Source organism: Mustela nigripes, chromosome 7 (assembly GCF_022355385.1).
Source record: "Mustela nigripes isolate SB6536 chromosome 7, MUSNIG.SB6536, whole genome shotgun sequence".
Classification (NCBI taxonomy): Eukaryota; Metazoa; Chordata; class Mammalia; order Carnivora; family Mustelidae; genus Mustela; species Mustela nigripes.
The window spans coordinates 103,837,659-103,854,642 of NC_081563.1; positions in this window are offsets into that span (position 1 = coordinate 103,837,659).

The following is a 16,984-nucleotide window of genomic DNA, read 5'->3' on the forward strand; positions in this document are numbered from 1 at the left end:
TCTGTTTTGGAGAATGCTCCATGTGCACTTGTAAGGAATGTGTATTCTGCTGTTTTAGGATGAGATGTTATGAATATATCTGCCCTATCTGTCTTTTATAGTGTGTCATTCAAAGTCATTATTTCTGGGACGCCTGGGTGGCTCAGTTGGTTAAGCAGCTGCCTTCAGCTCAGATCATGATCCCAGGGTCCTGGAATCGAGTCACACATCAGGCCCCTTGCTCATTGGGGAATCTGCTCCCTCTCCCTCTGCCCCTGCTCATGTGTGCATGTATGCACACTTTCCCTCTCTTCCTCCCTCTCTGTCAAATAAATACATAAAATCTTTTAAAAAACAAAGACAAAAAAAACCCCACATTATTTCCTTATTGATTTTATGTTCAGATGATCTGTCCCTTGATATAAATGGGGTGTTAAAATCCCTTACTATTATTGTATTATCCTTAGTTCCTTTAAGTTATTAACTGCTGTATGTATTTAGGTGCTTCTATGTTTAGGGTGCATTAGTACTTATAATTATTATATCTCGTTGGATTGTCCCTTCTCTTATTGTAGTGTTTATTGTCTCTTGTTACCAGTATTTGTTTTGAAGTCTGTTTTGTCCAGTGTAAGTATTGCTACTCTTTCTTTTGACATCCATTTGCATTATAGATGTTTCTCCATCCCCTCACTTTCAATCTGCAGGTGTCTTTAGGTCTAAAATGAGTGTCTTGTAAGCAACATACAGATGGATCTCTCTTTTTTATCCATTCTGTCATCCCATGTCTTCTGACTGGAATATTTAGTCCATTTACATTCAAAGTAATTGTTGATATGTATTTATTGCCATTTTAATTGTTTTATGGTTGTTTTTGAAGTTTTTCTCTGGTACTTTCTCCTTTGCTGATTTTTTCTTTTGTGATATATTTGGATTTCCTTTTTTTAAAATTTGCCTATTAGTGGTTTTCGATACATGATTACTGTCAGGTTTGAATATACCCTCTTCATATAACTGAAGAGTACATCTTATATTGCTTTAGATCATGATAACTGAAGTTAGTTACATATCTTAGAGACGTGTGTGTGTTTGTGTATCATATATTTGTAATGTTATGTATGTATGTATGTATATAATGTACATATGTGTATATATGTATTGTGTATATAATACAAATATGTATATAACACATACATGATATACACACACATATACAGGCACCTTATAAATCCTACATAGAAAATTTAGTTAGTGGTTGACATACAGTAGCATTGGAGAAAAGTTTAACTCTGGTTTTGACTGGAGAAAATTTCCAGCATTTTCTATATTAAAATAATTAAAAGAATAAGAATGGAAAAAATTAGCATGCAGTTTTAAGAATGAATTAAAGTTTTCCTCTACTATAAATCTAGTTATTGCAAGAAGATTGAAATGTGCTTTCATTTTTTAGTCCTCTGTAGTTTATTCTAAAAGAAATTAAAAAGCTGTGAGGTATCCTCTTGTGAGATCTTGACATTCTAGTTTTTGCTGTGTGCAGGGTTTCTCAGAAGCTGCTAAAATTAATTTCTGCCTTCAGATTGAAACTGCTGAGAGGAAAAAGAAATAGACAGTAGAAATATATATTATAACTAAAGAATGTATCTGTATTAATAAAGTTTTCTAGTTAACAGTTCCACCAAATAAAATAATATGGAATGGCAGAAGTGGAAGCACATAATGTAATTTCATTTTGAAGCTGACATAAAACATAGTAAAATAAATAGGTTGGTGACAGGATAATTATAGATTTATTAATTTGTGCTTTGAATCCACTGCTGTATAATAAGCAAACAGAATGAAGGGCAATAGCATTTTTGCATTGTGTCTTCCCACCCAACACACACCCCCTTTTGGAGTAAGTAGACCCCCCCCCCCCCCGCCCGCCGCTTCTTTGTCTCAGCTGAAACTTTAATTTTTGAGCAAAAAACAAATCTGTTGGAGAAAATGTTCTGTGTTTTAAAAGCTAAAACTTTAGCTTATGCAAGATACTCCTAAGAAGGGGTACTTCAGTTTGAAGAAACAAAAACACAGCAGCACGATAAAGGTGATAGCTATGTGGTGCCTCGAGGAGGTTGGATGGAGTGGATAGAATTCCACAGCTCATGAAGATCCTCGTCCTGAGGTGTCTGGAAAATTGCAGAGCTGTCAGCCTTAGGGACTACATTAGCTGGAAAATGAAGAATTTACTGGTTACTAATATGTGTTGGAGATCAGCATATACTCCCCAACTGTTTTGTTCTGCCGAAGATCCTTAGTACGATTCAAGGCATTGCCAAGTGAGGGCAGAGGAAATGAGGCAGGGTGAGGGGAGAGTTAGGAGATAGCTCCTAATAATGAGTAAGATTTAATTTCCCTCCAGAGTTAAAGTTAGATTTAATGTGATTGAAAGAACATAAAGAAATGTAACATTTCTTTAACTTTGAATTGTAGTGGTAGCAAATCCGTACCTCCTTTACATTTTCAAGATTCTCTATACTATATGGCATATTAGACAGTAATGCATCTTACTTGAACTAAAGACTGTTTTTGATCTAAGAAGCAGTTCTTAAAACAGAAAATGCATGCTTGAACAGAAATTTTCTTTCAAGAATAAATTGATATCAAAGCTATTTCCAGTTATTGGTGCCATTTACAAATTAAACTGCTTTTTTGGTAATCATAATTCAGCTGAACAGAAGAAAAAAGGGTATAAATGTATTTTCTGTATTGCCATCTAAAGTACATACTACTTAGGGATTTAATTATAATGCCATATTTCTTTTCAAGTAACCCATAGCCTCAAATGTATCTAAAATCATGGATTTATATATATTCAAGGATGATGAAGCAGCATCTTAGAACTGAGATACTTATCTTAGTTCTAGTGATCTCCAAAAATTTTTGCTTGCCATTCATTAATTTCCCAGCCACAGGTATTATATTACTGTTCCCCATGATTGACCCATTCCTGGAATCCTACTCTCTATGCATTTATAGCTATTCCCACTGCAGCAGGTAGAGTTTACTTCTCTAACCCATTGATTTTGAGCTTGACTGTGTGAAGTACTTTGGCCAGTGAATGTTCATGGATCTTCTGCATAAGAAGTTTAATGTGCCCTGTGGCTGAGCTTGACTTCATGTGCTTCTGTCTTTTATTGCAAGAAGACTCTGCTTCTAATAGCCACTGGCCCCTGAAGAATGGGGGCCATGTAGATAAGATCTGGACCAAACTGCCTATATCTGTGTATGGTTAAGCCCAGCTGAGTTCAGTCAAACCCCAGATCACCTGAAAACATGTGAACAGGGAATGAATGTGTGTTGTAACCTACTGAATTTGGGATAGTTTGTTATACAACATTCTATTATTCATAGCAGACAGATGAATTTTTCCATTCTTTTCAGTAGATCTCCAAGTTGCTTGTGGTGCCTTGAATTTTTAGGTTAGTTAGCTTTTAAAATTTATTCCTTATTTAGAATACAAGGAAACTTATACACTGTGGCTCCAATTTAGCATGGAACAAGCTTTCATTTGTGACTGTGTTTCAGTATTTAAATCCAGGTTATTTCAAGAAAGATTTTATGGCACTGTGAGATGGAGAAAGACTTGAGCATTAGATACTATTCCAAAGGTCACACAGATAGACAATCATAAAATATGCAAAAAGGTAATATGCTCCTGGAGAGGTACAAATAATGTGTTGTGGTTGTCACTTAAACTGGCTTTTACAAAAACACAAAAATTAAAAGATGGAAGAGTGAAAATTGATCTTTTCACCAGGGAAAGCATTAATCCAGTTTTTATTCTCACTGAACCCATGTTTTAAAAGCACTTAAAAGAAAACAAAAACAAAAACACTTGATGAACCAGCTGTTAGTGATACAGTGGTGAAGAACACAATCATAATATCTGGTTACTGGTTATGACAGGAGGAAGAAACAGACTGGGGAGTGGGATGGATGCAAAATCCTCTGGATGGTACAGGGCCATTTGAAGAACAAAGCTGAGTTGTAGACAACATTGTGTCCACAGGCCTTTCCAGCTTTGGAGAGAATCAGGAAACCATTGCAGTTGTGTGATTTGACCCATAACTGGTCTTAGACAGTTGTCCCACCCAGAAGTCAGGCTGGACATAAGCTGATGTTAGGAGGACTCCTCATGTGGCTTTTTCTCCTGTAAAAAGGCATGGGAAGTGCATTCATCGCAGTAGATCCACAGGACCTCTACATCCAAGTCACTGGGACATTTTGGATTGCTGATTAATTAGAATTATGTTGGAGTACTGGGAGAGAAAGGAGTAGAAATGGACAAAGAGGTTTTAATTTTGATTTTTTTTTTAATAACACTGAACAGAATAGTTAAACTTTATAGTCCTTTCCTCCAATTTCTTTATCTATTTATACATTGATGTTGTAGAACAATCTTAAAACTTAGTAGCTTAAAATAATACCCATTACCTTCTTTTCAAGAGTCTGATGATCGGCTTTTTGGTTTCACTGATGAGGGCCAGGCTGACTGATCTTGGCTGGGTTTCCTCACACCTTGGTTGATGGCTGCAGGTTAGGTTTCCTCACACCTTGGTTGATGGCTGCAGGTCAACAGGTTGATCTGCTGGCTTACTCTGAACTATGTAAATCTGAAGACTTCACCAGAGTAATGGCTGATTCAGCTTTGCTCCCTGAAGTTTCTCTCATTCACCAGGTAAGTTGAAGACTTATTCATATGGCAGCTTGGCAGGGATCTAGGAGACTGACTAGAAGCTCATAGGACTTCTTGAGACCAAGACTCAGAACCAGTTTCCATCACTTTTATCATATGCTTTGGCCACTCAAGTCTCAGACCATCCAGATTTGGAAGTTGGAGGAATAGAATATGGCCTTTTGATGGAAGGAACTGCAAAGCCTCATTGTACAGAGGTGCAATGGGCTGAATTGGGCCCCCACTTAAATTCAGATGTTGGAGGGCCATGATCTCAGACATATAGCGTCCAGAATGGTGAGGAAATTTTCTGTTGTTCAAGTCACCCAACCTAAGGTATTTTGTTATGCCACCTGAGCTGACTAATACAGGAAGGGGTGGAGAACTAGGGCTCCTTTTGCAATCATCTACTACAGTGACCATTTTCAGTTTCCCAATTTCATGGCTGGCACCATGTTACAAACTTTACCAACCTGATCTCATTAATAATCATAGCAGTTCTACTAGATGAAGAAAATGAATCTTGGGGATCCTAAACTTGTGTATGATCACAAAGATATTAGGTGGTAGAATTAGGATGGTAGTTCTGATTCTCTAAAGTATAAGCTCTTTCTGCTTCCTTTACACTGTTTCTCTGAATCACTGGCTCCCAATTTTCCCCCAGATAGTTTACCAGTTGAAACAGAATCAATTCTGCCACAGCAGGAATCTGAAGAGTGAGATGAGAAGGCTGTGTGTTCTGAGATTGTCATAGTTGGCCTGGCCCATGCTGGCAATGTTTGTCAGAAATGAAGGGTCATTTGATATTGAGTGAGATAAATTAACCTTTTGCAAGGGAGTAACTACCATTTGAGGAGCCAGAATTCCACATCTTCTTATCTGTGGAGGCTGAATAATATCTCAGGGGTCTGTATTTGTAAGAGAATGGGAGGTAAGAATGGGACTCCTAGGCAGGAACAGTCCTTGCCCCCTAGTGGGATGTCTGTATCATATCATATTGCTATCTGGCTGAGGACAAGGATGCTGAAAATAGGATCTACCCCACAGAAAGGGGTTGCAGACATGAGGCTAGAGGTTTGTAGTTCCCCCAAGTAACTGGAACTCTGGAAGGGCAGAGAGAATTATACACTGATGCTAACATTTTATACTGTGTTCTTCACTCTGCTGCCAGCACTTTGAGCGATGTCTGGTGCTTGCAGGCATGGAGTAAATATTTACTGAGTGGTGAAGATGAGGATGTAATCTGATGCAAGGAGCACCCAGAGGACTAAATTACTGCAAGTGTGTGGGACACTAAATGGGAAAACATCTGGTATTTTCTAGACCCTAGTTGGTAATGGAGAAAGAAAGTTCCAACTGTACATCAAAGTTTCTCACTTATTAGAGACCAGCACTAATTTCTTCAACTGTGGTGTGCAAACTACCAGACAAATAAGAATTTATGGTGTTGACATTCTGAAGCTTCCATTTCAAGCAAACTCTTCTATGATGCCTGTCAAAGATTTAGACCTTCTGTCTTCAGCAAAACTGAACTTGCCAATAGATAAAAGGTTATAATTTCTTTCAAATAGACCAGTGCCACTCAAGGTGAAGTTATAGATTAGTAGCCTCAGCATTACCTGGTTCCTTAGGAGAAATTCAAATTCTCTGGCCCTACTTCTGAACTATTGAACCAGAATTTCCGAGGATGAGTCCTGGATCTGATTTTTTAAGACTTATGTGTGCTTATGTTTCAGAAGCATTGAATTTAAAGAGGCTGGAGGGGTTTCAGCGATATCATTAATAGTATTTCAGATTCCTTTGTCCTCTGCTCTTGTGTCATATAACACATATATATGTCCTATAACCTGAAATTGATCATCTGTGGCGTAAACATTAATTTTGACTAAAGAATAAAGAGAAAATGGCACATATCTGAACAGATTGTGAAGGTGTTCTTGGTCACCATTAGAGAACTTCCTCTCCTTGTATGAACTTTGTTTGAATCATTGTGAGGAAATTGAAGAACATTCATTGGGGTTGTATAAAATAATGGTTCACAGCAGGGGTTTGGGTCCCAGAAAGATCTGGTGTTAATTTCCACTCCACTATTTACAAACCAGGAGACCTTGGGCAAGTGCATCTCTGTAGTGTCGTTTATTTACCTGTAAAGTAAATGGCATTTACCTCATATGATTGTTGAAAGGATTTTAATAAATAGAATGCATATTCCACATTGTACCATCCTCCTTCCATGCTAAGTGCCCAATCAATGTTAGTTGACATCAGTAGTACTGTTGTACTACAGTAAATATTCATTTGGTGCCCCAAGAAGTTTTTCAATTATATAATGAATCAGCTTAATTTCATGGCACAGTAAATATATTTTTTTAAAAGGATCACAGATACTGATCATTAAAACATAAAAATCATATATCCTTTCAGTGTGTGCATCCAATTTTGCATTCACCATATAGTTTGAGCTTAGTCCCTTGATTCCCTTTTTGGGCTCAGCAACATTTGTGAGCAGAAATTTCTTACTGATAGGTCTTCATTATAACATAGGAGATCAAGCAGACATGACTAATAAAAAAAGCACTGCATGAGAGGTGACAAAGGATACGTTTGTTAATGAGTTGATGACTGTTGTTCAGCCCTGAGAAGAAATAACATGTGGAGCAAAGCAACGGTTTTTGTACAACTCCGCAAATTCCTTTAAAATCTTTTCTTTCAGCTCCCAGGTTCCAAGGGAGCGATTTGTGTGGACAGTGAAAGAAAAGGCAGAAGCCAAGTAGGGTAAAGATGAATCCCACGGGTGGGCCTTCTTTTCCTTCTCCTTTCCACCCTGGTCTCACTGATGGTTTAAGAAAGAAAGCAGATGCAGCAACCTCGCTGGGAAATAGAATCCTTGCCCCAGGCAATTCTGTCAGGCGAGGTCAAAGTCAGCCAGCAAGAACATCAAAGTGAAGAAAGTTCTTTGGGGTAGAAAGGATTACATCCCCGTGAAGAATAAAGAGGAGGGAAGCCAAAGTCCATATTCTCTTGTTTTCTCATGAGAAACAGACTGCAGATTTTCCCAGAAATAATATTGACTTGTTTTTCCTCCTAATTGGTATTATCTGAAATCCCTTTATTTTTATTATTGAGGTGTGTATATCAGTACAGGAAATAAACTTCTGAGCATCTTTATAAACATTTGTACTCCTGAATTATTTTGAGACTTTCCTAAAAAATAACAAAATGGAGTCATTTAGATTCAGAGATTTCCATCTTTCTGAAATACAATAAAAGCATCCCAAAACATCATTTTTAACTATCTGATAAAGCATGTGGTTAATGAGATGGATCTGTACCTGATTTCAGTCTTTAAATTTTGTTGAGATTTTTAGGGATAGGATGGATACAGAATAAACCTTTGGTCCTGTATTACTGGTTAGAATTTAGTATGGAAGGAGGAAGTATTAGAAAGTTTGGTCTAATAGTCTCATAAGGTTTCCTGCCAATTTTCTTTTCTTTTTTTGATAGTGCTTTTATTTTATTTTATTATTTAAATATTTTTTAATTTATTTGACAGACAGAGATCACAAGTAGACAGAGAGGCAGGCAGAGAGAGAGAGGGGGAAGCAGGCTCCCCGCTGAGCAGAGAGCTGATGCGGGGCATAATCCCAGGACCTGAGCAGAAGGCAGAGGTTTAACCCATTGAGCCACCCAGGCACCCCCATAGTGCTTTGATTTTAACAGTTAGGGGAGGCTTATAAAATCCTACCAGTTTTCTTAATGGTGAGGCTGTGTTTTGAAAACGACCAACCTCTGGGTACCGTGTGTTCAGAACATTCAGTATTTTATTTCTGTATAGAGGTACCCCCCCCCAACAGACTATCCTTTTGATTTTTTTCTAGCAATGAGGGAGGGGAAGTTGATTTGTATTTGTTAGTCTGATGCTTTATTTTAGAAACTCTTTAGATTCTTGTGGGGAAATGGCTTTGTATACAGCTATCATTTAGAATTCTAAGGATTTCTCCCTTAGAATTATGATAAATAATACCTAGCTTTGTTGCCATACTAGTATCAAACCTTTTGGATTTGACAGAATGAATATATTAATTGTGATACAGCATTTAAGGAGGTTTATTTATATATAAGAGTCTATAGAAAGCCAGATTCTTTTGGAACCCACATATTTTTTGCATATTTCTGTTGACTCTTGAAAGAAACCGCTTATGATACTGTGTTCCAAGACCAGTGCTCTCTGGTGTTTGGAGGAAGGTCATGTCAAAGCTCTTTGTGGTGTACTCAAGAAACAACTAAGGATAGGCCAGAGTTTTCTGGTAACCAGGATTTCAGTCGTTAATTTTCAGTATCCTTAGGAATTGCCCTTCGTTGAAGAAGGCAGAATTGAGTTCGTGGAAGAAAGGGAGGTTCTTTATTCTCCCAATGCTTTTGGATCATTTTTTATAATTTGCCATTTTTAATAGCTAGTTATTAGATAGACAAGGATAAAATTTACCAAGTCTTACAGGATCCTAGAGAGAACAGTAGGTTCACATCCCAAAGCAGAACATTCAGCAAGAAAAAAGACATTGGGAAATGGAGATGGCAGAAAGAAAATTTTTCGTGGGCTATATGTTTTTACAGAAGTTAAGCAGCCTGTCTACATCCTCATTTCTCTACTTGCTTCATGTGGCATCCATGAAAATGAGTCTTTCAGGTTTCTGACGGCGTGTTCAATGAGACTTCTCCTGGGCCGCTCCCAGTCAATGAGTGAGAACAGCAGGGATATTAAGGAAGATGCAGGGATCCTCTTAAGGGTGATTGAGCTTGAAGACTCTGTGGTAAACAGAATAATGGCTCCTCCTAAAGATGCCCACGTCTTAATATTCAAGGCCTGTGAATATGTTATACATGGCAAAAGGAATTTTCCAAGGGTGATTAAGGATATCAGGATAGGAAGATTATCCTGGATTATTTTGGCGGGCCCAGTGTAATGACAAAGGCCTTTTTAAGAGGGAGGTAAGAGGGTCAAAGTCAGAAAATGGAGATGGGATGACAGAACAGAAGTCAGAGATAGTGCAGACAGGGATGGGTTTAAAAAAAAAGATGGCATTTGAACAAATTAAAATTATAATATGAATTTTTAAATAAACTTTTTAATAAAAAAAAATAAAGATGCTACCCTTCTGGCCTTGAACATGGGGAACTACAAGCCAGGAAATCCAGGTGCCTTCTAAAAGCTAGAGAAGGCAAGGATATGAATTTTCTCCTAAATCCTAAATCTCCTAATTTTCTCCTAAATCCAATGCAGCTCTACCAACAGCTTGATTTCAGGATTTCTGACCTTCAGAGCTATAAGATACCACATTTGCATTGTTGTAGGCTGTGAAATTCATGGTGGTTTGTTACAGCAGCAGGAGAAATCTAGTACAGACTTCCCACTGGCCTTGAGACAGTGGCTTAGAATGGGCACAAAGACCCATCCACTGAATCTTCACATCTTCCATCTCTCCTTTACTTGGGGTCTGATGGCTCGCTCATCCTCCTCTGACTCCCTAATTTTCCATCATAGGAAATTCCCTAATAAATTACGTGCACATCCAATCTGATTTTGGTGTCTGCTTCTTAGAGGACCTGGACTAATTCACCTCATAAATTTGCTTTGGTGATTAAAGTCATGTAAAGTGCCTACTACTACATGGTTTGTGGGTTCTAATCTGTTAGCTGTTGTGATTATTAGTTACAGTAGCACCAATAATGTAGGGGAAAATGCAGTTAACCTGTTTTTTGGGCAAACATCTTAGTCTCATAGTTTACTTGCTTACATTGAAGCAATTAAATTTTCTCCAAATCTTTTAGCCCCATTGCATGCCTTGTTTAGTAGTCAGCATGTCCAGTCCAGCATGAGGGTAAACTCTAGACTTCACTTGGAGTTAACACAGCAGTTGTTCAGAATTTCTCTGGATAGGTTAGCAGGTCTAATTTGGGGGCTTGCAGTTAAGAAACCCTTTGTTGCCAAACATCTATGTTGTGCTGTTTAAGCCAGCTTTTAGCAGAAAGAAAGCTGGTATTTTGAGATCCTTCTGCTTCAGTTCTTTATCTCTATCGTCCACTCCAAGCTCAGGGGAGAGAATGTGTGAATGGGCATTAGAGGAAAATAATAGCTCTTGGCTGCTGTTGCCTCATAAGTTCTAGTTAATCCATGTCAACTCTAAATATGAAGAAGTAATATCATAAATCACTGAAATGATGATGAACATTGGAAAGATTGGTTATATATATCAAAAGACAATTCACAGAAATCAGTTTCAGTTGGATTAGATACCTTAAATGTGTAAAACAAAACTCTAAAAGAAAACTGGATGTGATGCATGAACAGTGAATCTTGGAACATTGAAGAAACAAAATTAAAAAAAAAAAAGAAAGAAAACATGGGTAAATATCTTTATGCAATTAGAATGGGAGGATAGCTTATTGATGATATTAAAAGTATAGAATTTGAATTAAAATATTGGTAAATCATTCTATTTATAGTAAATAGATTGTAAATTCTTCTTATCCTGGCATGACTCCTCTTTAGTACAGGGTGATGTTAATGCTTTGCCCGTCAAAAGTCAGTGGCTCTGCTATCTTGAATCTGAGCTGGTTTTGCAGCTTGCCTTGAACAATAAAAAGCAGTGGGACTGATGTTGATGACTTCCAGGCTGAGGCCTCAAGAGACATGAAGCTTGTAACTCTACTGTCTTGGAACCAGTGTGCCATGGGAGGAAGTCTGAACTAGACATGGCTAGAGACCATGTAGAGGAGGACCAGATCTCCCCATCCAAAAGTCTCAGCCAATTGCTAGGCATAATGGGTAAGGCCATTTGGACCAACCATTCCCCAGCAGACCTGCCAATAGCCACAAACACATGAGTGAAACCAACCAAAACCCCAGGGAGCAGAGATGAGACCTGCCCAAATTGCCAGTACACAGAATTTTAAAAAGCAAGTGATTGTGGTTTCGTGATACCAAATTTTGGGGGGATTTATGTACAAATGACACCATAAATAAAAATGTCTATGCTTCATAAAATATTCTGTGTAAAGTAAAAAAAAAAAAAAAAAGATATGCCACAGACTGAGACACTATTTAAATCTATCTAAATTGTCAAAACTTACTATCAAAGATAAACATAAATGTTAACAATTCTATAAGAAAAAGGCTCAAGGAATTAAGCATTAAGAAAGGTTATGAACAAGGGCACCTAGGTGGCTCAGTGGGTTAAGCCTCTGCTTTCAGCTCAGGTCATGTTCTTGAGGTCCTGGGATGGAGCCCCACATCAGGATCTCTGCTCAGCAGGGAGTCTGTTTTCCCCTCTCTCTCTGCCTGCCTCTCTGCCTGCTTGTGATCTCTCTCTGTCAGATAAATAAATAAAATCTTAAAAAAAAGAAAGGTTATGAACAAACAATTCATAGGCAAGGAAAAAGTAATGTCCAATAAATATATAAAAATGCCTAATCTTAAGTATAATCTAGAAAGTTAAAATTAAAACATATGAAAAATAATTTTATATCAATATATAAAAATAATTTTATATCAATCAGTTTAATAAAGTAGAATATGACCTCTTAAAAAGAAGATGGAGTAATTGAATGCCTCCTAGGGTAATTGTGGTAGGATAAAGAGATACCATCACTTTGGAAAACTTTGACAATAAGGTAAAATTGGCAATACCTGTTCTAGAAAGTGTATTGTCAATGAGTACAAGGAGATAAATATAAGAACTGGTGCATTATGTACCACAAAAAAAAAAAAAAAAAAAAAAGGAAAACAACCTCAATGTGTTCATTACAAGAATGAATTTTTATGAATAAGCACTATATAGAAATGGAAATGGGTATTAGGTCTAGCAGTGTGGGAAAACTACAGAATCATGTTTAAGAAAAGTAACACATGATGCCACTAATGTTTAAAAGCATAAAGTAGAATTTTGTGTGTTATTTGTCATTACATTGTTAGTAAAATGATTTAAAATGAGTAGGTATGGGGCGCCTGGGTGGCTCAGTGGGTTAAAGCCTCTGCCTTCGGCTGGGGTCATGATCTCGGGGTCCTGGGATCAAGCCCCGCATCGGGCTCTCTGCTCGGCGGGCAGCCTGCTTCTTCCCTCTCTCTCTGCCTGCCTCTCTGCCTACTTATGATCTCTCTCTATCAAATAAATAAATAAAATATTTTTTTAAAATGAGTAGGTATGATAAACATCACTAGCTAGTAGTTGGTTTGGAGGAAGGAATGCATAAAGGAAATGGGATAAGGATGGGATAGTTTTTTTTTTTTTTTAAAGATTTTATTTATTTATTTGACAGAGAGAGATCACAAGTAGTCAGAGAGACAGGCAGAGAGAGAGGAAGGGAAGCAGGCTCCCTGCTGAGCAGGGAGCCCGATGCGGGACTCGATCCCAGGACCCTGAGATCATGACCTGAGCCGAAGGCAGCGGCTTAACCCACTGAGCCACCCAGGAGCCCAGGATGGGATAGTTTAAGTTGGTTGGAGAACATATAAGGGTCCATCAACTTATTCTGTATAAATTCTGTCTTCTGAGTAATTTAGTAATCAAAAAGATAGAAAAGCCAACGACCCAAGTCAAAAACAAAGACTTGCCTTAAAAGCTAATGATACCCAAAAAGTTATAAAGAGGCGGTATAGAAACTCTTGCCACAGGTCTACTCATCTCAGGTCCAACAGGCATTTTCCTGGTTACCCATCTGTACCAAGACAGGAGAATTCTTTAAAATCTTCACTAGATTCAAGAGTCAAAAAAACAAAAATCTGTGATTTTTTTTTTTTTAATCAGTATCTGAAAACCTTTGAAGACAGTTAACTCACTTGACCTTGGTTCTAGAAACCACTTCCTAGGCTTCTGTTATTGTGTGAATGTAAATGTACAGGAAAATAGTTTAAAGATGTTTATTTCAATGACTGACGGGCATAACTAAGAGCTATGAAACCTGACGGTGTGGAAAACGTGTCTCTTTTTTCTATTTTCTACACCAATAAAAAAAAGCAATCAGAATTTTTCACCTGAAGATGAGCAAGAGATCGCATAAAGAAAGAAGATGGAACATTTGATGTAAATACATGAGATTATCTTTCATGCATTTTCAACCAGAGTCAAAGAAATAGATTTTCATAAATTAGAGCAGCTCTGTGATTTAAAGCAAGCATTCTTATTCAAGGCGACAGAGTTGAGGAGAGAGATAGGAATGATTTGATGGTTGGATGCTGGCTTAGCTGCTTATGTAACTTAGTTATTATTAGTGGGATGGGGACTGGAAGGGAATCTAGGATTTTGGAAGATGGAAGACAAGTGTAAGGGAGTGAAGGAAGCAAGTGGGCGAAAAGGCTAAAAAAAAGGTTGTTGGGGGGACTAGTTTTAGCTGAAGTCTAGCCTCACTGTGATCCCAGGAGTTGCTGTTGAAAGTAAATGGTGCCACAGACTTCTTTAATCTTGAGGCAAGGGATCTGGTTGTACCTCGAATCAGTCAATCACTGGCTGCATCTTGCTGTCATGGATAGAGGAGTGTAATATCTCGGGAGAGGCATATTCTGTCAGATGAAGAAGGGGGCACCTGTGAGTTTAGCAAATAAGACCCAGTAGCTTAGGATAGGGGTACCTGCTTGTGGAGGGGATCTGAGCAGGGCACCAGCAGTATTGTATGTGATCTGATAACTCAGTCGGATGCTACCCTTCACCATGCCCCTCTACTCCCTCCACCCCCTGGCAGGAAAAACTCAGGACCCTCTCATAGATTAATATCCAACTCTCTTATTTCTGCTACTCAGTTCTTAATCCTCCCACAACAATTCCCATTAAACATAGCTCAGGAAATTACTTTTACATTCTTGTGCATGCCTTCCTATGCTACAGCTTATGGTATAAATGTTACACTCTGCCCCCAGCCTCCTTGGTCTTAATAGTCAAATCCAGGCTTTGGACCCAAGAGGTCTGTTTTTCTCTCAAAAACATAGTTCTTGTCATCATATGTCTACCACTTGCAGTGCTTTAATCTCCACAGTCCTTTGTAAAAAGTTCTAGTCAGAAACTTACCTCTTTCAAAAAACCAACTTTGTCTTTGCTGTTCTTTTCAGGCAGTAAATCCCATTCCTTTATGACTGATGAGCCACCAATAGGTTATCTGAAAGAATGGTACCAAGCTATCGGTAGAGGTTATTTCTAGGAAGTGATTTGCATGATGAAAAAAATGGGTTTTTAATTGTTACGCTTTAGTTCTGAGTGAATTTATGAAGAGTACAATTGAAAAAGAAAAGGTTTGGGGAAGAGAAAAAGCATGAGATTTCCAGAAACCTATATTCATGAGAAACGTGGTAAAAAAGGGATATCCTGGGTCATATGAATTCAGTGTCCCAATCGTGATTGGATCATGAGGTTGCTCCATGCTGACTTGTGGGAGTTGATGGCTATTCACCATCCCCCAGTCCTGAGGATGGATGTGATGTGGAAAGGGAGAGACTGGAGAGTGCAGAGTACAGATTGGAGACCAATGGCAGGATTAATGGTCAGTAGCAATGAAACCACAATTCAGAGTCTTCTGATGACCCATAGGAGAACATGTGCCTCCTAGGACAATCCACAAGATTGCAATTAAATTATATCTAGCATCTTCCCTAGTACTGAGAAACTCTTTTAGAAAAGGTGTTGAGACCATTATAGGAACTGTGGAAAAGACAGAAGACTCGATTTAAACAAGGAAGTAGGTTACAATGACATGGCAAGTCTGCATTCTTGCCATCAGTAAAAGTTGGAATTAGAGAATTGTTAGAGGAAATGAAGAATGTGATACTTCAATATTGTTGAAATTTTAGATTTCTTACAACGAGAGACATCCTAGATTGCCAGGTCCTTATTGGGAGAGCTCATGATTTCCCTAACTGACTCATTAGAGACATACAACATTACATTTAAGATGTACAGTGTGATGGTTTGGTGCATGTGTATATTGTAAAATAATTACCACAATAAGGTCAATTAACACCTTCATCACTTCATATAATTACCATTTTTTCTATGTATGACCAGAACGTTTAAGATCTACTCTTAACAACTTTCAGGTATATAATACAGTGTTGTTTATTATATTTCTGTGCTGTGCATTAGATCCCCAGAACTTATTAATCTTATAGATGTAAGTTTATAACTTTGACCAACCACTCACTGTTCCCTCCCTCCCCCCATTCCCAGGGAACACCACTCTATTTTCCATTTTTATGAGTTTGGCTTTTTTTTTTTTTCAGATTCCACATAAAGTGAGAATATATGATGTTTCTTTTCATCTGTATTTCACTTAGCCTAATGCCTTCAGTGTCCATCCATGTTCTTGCAAAATGCAAGATTCCTTCCTTTTTGTGGTTGAATAATACTCCATTGTATGTATATGTATATATATACACAACATTTCTTTATCCATTAACCATCAGTGAAAACTTACATTGTTATCTTGACTATTGTGAATAATGCTGCAGTGAACATAGGGGTGCAGATCAGTCTTCGAGATAGTGATTTCATTTTCTTCAGATATATATCCAGGAGTGGAGTTACTAGATCATAAGGTTGTTTAATTTTAATTTTTTTGAAGACCTTCCATACTGTTTTCCATTATGTCTGTACTAGTTTACATATTCCCATGGATACTGTACAAGGGTGCCCTTTTCTGCACTGCTTCAGTGAGACTTGTGTCTTTTTGATAATAGCCATTCTAATAGGTATGAGGTGACATTTTATTGCAGTTTTTCTTTGCATTTCCGATGATCAGTGATGCCGAATATCCTTTCCTGTGCCCTTGCAATTTCTGTGTCTTTGGAAAAATGTCAATTCAAGTTCTCTGTCCACTTTTTAGATGTTTATATTGCTATTGAGTTGGAGTTCCTTATATATTTTGGAGATTAACCCCTTGTCAGATAGATGGATAGCAAACATTTTCTCCTATTCTGTGTATTGCGTTTCTCTCCTTCTGTATATTGCATTTTCATTTTTTTGATTCTTTTCTCTTGCTGTGTAGAAGCTTTTTAGTCAATGTAATCACACTTGATGATTTTAGCTTTTATTATGGTTTTGGTGTCCTATTTAAAAAAAAAAAAAAAATCCTTGCCAAGACTTATTTCAAGAAAGCTTTGGCCTCTGTTTTCTTCTAGTAGTTTCATACTTTCAGATCTTTTAAGTCCTGAAATTAATTTCCTTTTTTTTTTTTTAAGATTTTATTTATTTGACACAGAACACAAGCAGGGAGAGCATCAAAGGGAGAGGGAGAAGCAGGCTCTCTGCTGAG